Source organism: Dermacentor silvarum, chromosome 9 (assembly GCF_013339745.2).
Source record: "Dermacentor silvarum isolate Dsil-2018 chromosome 9, BIME_Dsil_1.4, whole genome shotgun sequence".
In the NCBI taxonomy this organism is placed as follows: Eukaryota; Metazoa; Arthropoda; class Arachnida; order Ixodida; family Ixodidae; genus Dermacentor; species Dermacentor silvarum.
In genome coordinates this window covers 37946977-37952436 of record NC_051162.1, presented here as the reverse complement: position 1 = coordinate 37952436, position 5460 = coordinate 37946977, and the positions used below count along the sequence as shown (strand labels likewise).

General features: G+C 48.2%; 1 non-coding gene across 1 annotated transcript; it reads right to left on the bottom strand.

Moving 5' to 3' along the window:
• Positions 1-252: 252 nt before the first annotated feature.
• Positions 253-435, bottom strand: LOC119465388 (U2 spliceosomal RNA). The gene has a single exon (XR_005194842.1). It is a non-coding gene; the product is annotated as a U2 spliceosomal RNA (small nuclear RNA).
• Between the last annotated feature and the right edge of the window lie 5025 nt (positions 436-5460).

Genomic DNA, 5460 nt, shown 5'->3' with positions numbered 1-5460 from the left:
AACAACATATCCTAGTCGAACATGTAGCACAGAATGCCAATGCTCTATTCATTAGGTCACATTCGCAAGCATGCCTCTCTTTGAAAGCAAGTCGCGCTTTGATATGGTTGGTGCGTGCCTCACGAGCCAGTTTCTCACATTATTCCCTCGTGACAAACACCATTTGGGATGCTGTGTTATACTGTTGGCCTCAGGCATTGGATCTCATTTTTATAGCGATGCTGTATACGGCTAGTACTCAGCGGATCCAGGTCGGTAAACCCCAAATCCCGAAGATTGTGCTGTACCTGGCCGACGCGCGGCGGCGGTGAAGCAGGCTTCAAGCACTCAGCCAACATTCAAGAATAAGTTTAATATATTGCGTCCAAATACAACCCGTATCAGATATTATGCTGATAAGGACAGATGCCACATTTTGTCCTGCGTCGACCATGTCTACGTTCGCACCATGCACGTATACGCCGTCCCGCGTACTCAAACTAGTGCCTACCAATCTGTAGTCTGTCTCCTGACGTCATGCTCTACGTAGGCTCCTTTCCTCACATCTGCTGTGACTGTTAAATGGCTAACCCGCATGTTGTAGGGTCTGAAGAAGTACAGCGTACCTACCAAAAACGAAGGCGTGAACCGAAACGGGAATGGGCGCGGCGGCAGCGGAAGGATACCAGCGACGACGAGCGGGCCGCGAACGCCAAGCGTAAGCCTGCAGCCCGCCAAGACCGCGAGGCCCAAAGAAATGCGAACTGTTCATGTGGCGGCGATCTGCAAACTTGGAACGTTTCACCCAGCAACGGTCAATCACGACATACACAGCTTAGCTGGTCATCCACCTTCACAGGGTGGAATGGGATGTAATAACTTTATTGAGTTGTCCTGCAGTTTTGACGACCCGGGCTCAGGTCTCCCAAGACGGGACGTCGAGATCTTGTGTCAGCGCCGCCTCGCGGGCATGCTGGACAGTCCAGAGTTGGTCGCCGAAGTCGGAGCTGCACAGAGCGGCGGCTAACCCCCGCGTCAGCGAAGCGCGCGTCAGTTTTCCTTCCGTACCACTGGAGGAGGGTTTTGCCTCTTGCTAGTCTGCGACCTTTGTTGAAGTCAGGGTGGACGTTCCGGGAGATGGCTGCAACGTGTATGGTTTCTCGGATTTCCGTGGGTATTTGCGCTATGTGTCCATGTTTGTGGTACGTGATGCCCTGTCGATGGAGGATGTATCGGCCCGTGTCAGTCTCTGTGAGTCTTTCGAGCTGAGATATGCGTTGTGCCTCGGCGATCTCCTCGAGCGTGTTGTGCAGTCCTAGCTCGAGGAGGAGCTCCGTACTGGCGGAGTCTGGGACGCTGAGGGCAAGCTTAAACGTTCTTCGGATGAGCACTGTAACTTGTTTCTTTCGCTAGTTGACCAGTTGTGAAAAGCCGCCACGTAGGCAATATGGCTGATGGCGAAAGTGGAATGATCGCGAAAGAGTGGAGGAGTAGGAGGAGGAACAAACTTTTATTTAAACCAGCAGTTTAGTTGGCTGGGCCTAGGCCTCCCACGTGGGGACATCGAGGTCTGTGGAATGGCACAAAAAATTTTTTTTACCTATACAGTGTGGGAGTTACACCTATCATGATATCGCATAAAAATGGCGAGCATGCTAGGGGTAATCTGCCGGCGCCTTTTCAATTCTGTGAGTCCATTAGGGTATAAATGAAGGTTGCCAAACTACCGTTTACGCCATGTTTGGAGGCGTTGTAGCAAACGCTCACGATAATTTTCAACTTCCATAGAAGAACAAATATTGGCAGCGATTTCGTATCAGAAATGAATGAGGGGGGCGATTGTATTGAGGTATGTGAACAGAATGTTTGAACGGCGTAGGTTATGTCCTCTGAAATTCCGACTGCGTAGTGGTTTCTATTAGCCGCATAGACAGTTTTCCCGCCGTTGTCAGTGTACTTAATACGAGACCTTGTTTAAATTTTGTTCGAATAGGAAGTATGATGCCGGTATTATAAGGTACAAGTTTAAACTGTGTAAGTCAAATACAGTCATTGAAGAAATATACTTACATAAAGGTTCCGGCACTTTCAAAGCATATTTTCGAAACATTCGTGGTGTTAATCAAATGGTGGCATTTAGCAATATGGGACATATTGCCTTATCAGTGGGCAGACATGAGGCAACGTACGGGTCGCCAAACATTTGTTAAGCAACATTGAAAAGGTGATGAAGCCGTTATCCGCAATGGTTCATACCAGTACAAAAAGTAATGTGCATGACACCAAGTTCGCATTTGGTGCAAGCGGGGAGATTTTAGGTGTAATGCGTGGGAAAGCTTGAACATTTATCTCCTAATGTTAAAGCCCACAACATAAAAAAGTCTTAGCGAAGGCTCTATATTACATTATTTTGGCACTGGAACAAGTTTTTCGGCCTATGCATGAGAACCGAACAAAACATAGCCTAAAACAGCTCTGCTCAAGAAAGTATGCTGGTCGGTTTTTTTAGGGTCCCACGAAAGTTGTTTAAGAGATTCCGCTTACGTGCAATCGGTGTTACGCCATTAAAAGAGGAGCATGTACCAGTGATCTCCTACGAGAACATGCAGCTTCACCTAAAGGGTCTCGCATAGTTCTCTCGCTATATATTGACAGAGTTGTGCTTGCATTGGTAATATTGAAAAATGCAAAAAAGGGGAAAAGTACCGCATAGAGCGCGTGCGACAGACTTTTGAAACAGTTGGCATACTTACACGCAGTGAGCATCCGCCAGCTTTCCGTCTATTGTAAAAGAATGAATGCAAGTAGTACTAATCTTTCCAAGACAAGGTCTCTTTACGGTACTTCTTTTATTGGCGTCAGTATGCCCTACGGCACATAAATAAGAAATGTAGCTTTGTTTCCTGGATGAAGTCCAGGAACAGCCTGTGCAAAGGTCCGTGCATCCAGCGCGTTAGTTGGTCGACCTGGGCGGTAGCCAGGGCCCCACAGGTGGCGGGTACGGCCTCTTGAAGGCCCGGACTCCGTTTGCTCGGTTTATGGGGGAGTGCAGAAGCAATAGACCAATGGGGGAGGTTGTAAACACACGTCCAAGTGGCCCGGATGGCGCGAGTCAAGGCAGCACCCACACCGATCCTCCTGTGCGTAACCTCCTCTCAGCGAGTTAAGCCTCCGGGTAAGTCCGATTGACGCGGAGGGATGAGTGCATGCGTGGAACGCCGGAGTGATTCTTTGTGCAAGAGCAAGCTGTCCTTTACGGACAGACGAAGTAGAGGCAGTGGGTTTTGAACTTCCGCTGGGTGGTAGGCGGCATCCGCGTCCAGTTCGGTAGGTGCAGACTGCCGGGGCCACAGTACCCGAACAGGACAGGGGCCCGAATCGGTAAGGCGATGCATGTCTGAGGCTTGAAGGTAAACATTTCGACAGAATTACCTGTCTGGTTGGGATTCGGTTGGAATCACCTGTGTGGGCTGGTTCGTTTCCAGCGAAGTCTCCAGCTACACCTGCCGATCTACACAGCAGAAGGCCGGGACATCATCACCAAGACCTAGCAAGCACTGGTGATAGCGCGGATTGATAAGTGCCACATGGTGATTGGGAAGAAAGAAGTCAACGCGTTCTTCGCCAGAAGACAGCTTGAACACCAGGTACCCCATCTCTTTTCGTCAATTGATTCGTTTGCAAACGCGACTGCATCCGTAGAGGAAATCAAACACTGTGAAACGTAGGAGAATCTCTCTTCGTTTATCAACCAAACTGAGAAATCAGGATTGTTAGACAGGCACACAGTAGCCAATTTATCGTCGACGAAGCTGACATCAGAAAAGACTTCAATCCTGGCAAAAGGTCACAAAGTCAATGTTACCACAGAACCCTCCGCCCCTCCCCATGATTGTCGCCGCCTTCGAGATCGGCATCCAACAGGACTCCAAAGTTCCAGAACAGGTCACACTGAAAGCAAGAGTCATGATAAGGTCCAATGACACACCGTAGAAGCGAACGAAACTTGTTTTCCGACGAAATAAGAGCACTGACTATACTGAAAAAGAAAAAAAAAGACAATTTAATCCTACTGGCGGACAAGAGCAACTCAACCGTTGTGTTGAACATACAGGACTACGAGGAAAAGGCGTTGACCCTACTTAACAGCCAAGACTACGAAAAGCCAAAGTAGGACCCCACCGCAAAAACCCAATCAGCACTGAATAAGACGCTGGTCGGAGGATTCTGAAACTAGCCAAATTCTCGAAATCTTTGTCAAAATAATGTGCAGGAACGGATCCGCACCAGCTTTTTACGGCTTGCCAAAACTCCATAAGCCCGGAAACCCCTTACGGCCAATCGTAGACTTTTCGTGCTGCTCGCTGCGATCACTATCTGCACACTTGCACCAGATTATATCACCCCTTACCGACAGGACAGAACCCCACGTGCGCAACCCCAAGAATATCATAAAGCTAATTTCAAGGGTACGTCTCGAATATGATGAATGCCTGGTCTCTTTCGATTTGACCTCTCTGTTCAGAGTACCCATTCAGTTAGCTATATCTGCCACTAGGGATGCCCTGGAACGCGACGATATACTCGACGAGAGAACCCCCTTAAGTGTAGACGCGATCTGCCGCCTTCTCGAGCTGTGTCTATCAAATACCTACTTCACCTTCCGAGGCAGCTAATACAAGCAGGTGAAAGGAACTCCCACCGGGGCCTCAATTTTCGTTACCATGGCTAACATAACTATGGAGTATGTATATCAAGGAAAGAGCTCCGAGTACTTTTTATCCGAAACCAAAAGTTTTCCTCAGTCATGTGGATGATTGCTTCTGCATCGCTAAGACGCTGCAGGTCGAAAACCTGCAGACCCACTACAATTCTCCACTACCATTCTTAGACATACAAGTTACACGAACCGACGGTACTCTAAAATTCTCAGTCTACCGAAAACCAACCTAGCCGGGCCGCTACCTTTACTTCGAATCCAACCATCCCGCAAACCACAAGGCGTTTCTTGTAAATTCCTAATGGAAAAGAGCCGAAACTCATTGCTCATTGGAATCAGACCAAAAGAAAGAAAGGAGGAAGGTTCTCAACGAACTTAGAAGGAATGGCCACACAAATAACTTCATTCAAAACACCATCCGACAACAACAAAAAAAAAGCAGAAGACTACTGGATCTCCAACCGTTCACTTCCCCCTACCAGAGATACCCGTTTCCATCCCATACGTCACGGTACTAGTGAAGCTCTCAGCAGAATTTTAAAAGAAGGCCTCCTCAAACTTGCGCACAAACGAATGAGCACTATCAATATCCTCCTTCCTAAGCCAAAAGAAAATCAAACAAAATAAAATGCTGCAGGCGTCGTCCATAAAATCAACTGTTGCGACCGTCCGACGTCGTACACTGGGGAAACCAAAAATATTATCAGACAACATGAGAATGACCACAGAACACTCAAGCGAATGCGCAGCACCGTCGCGGA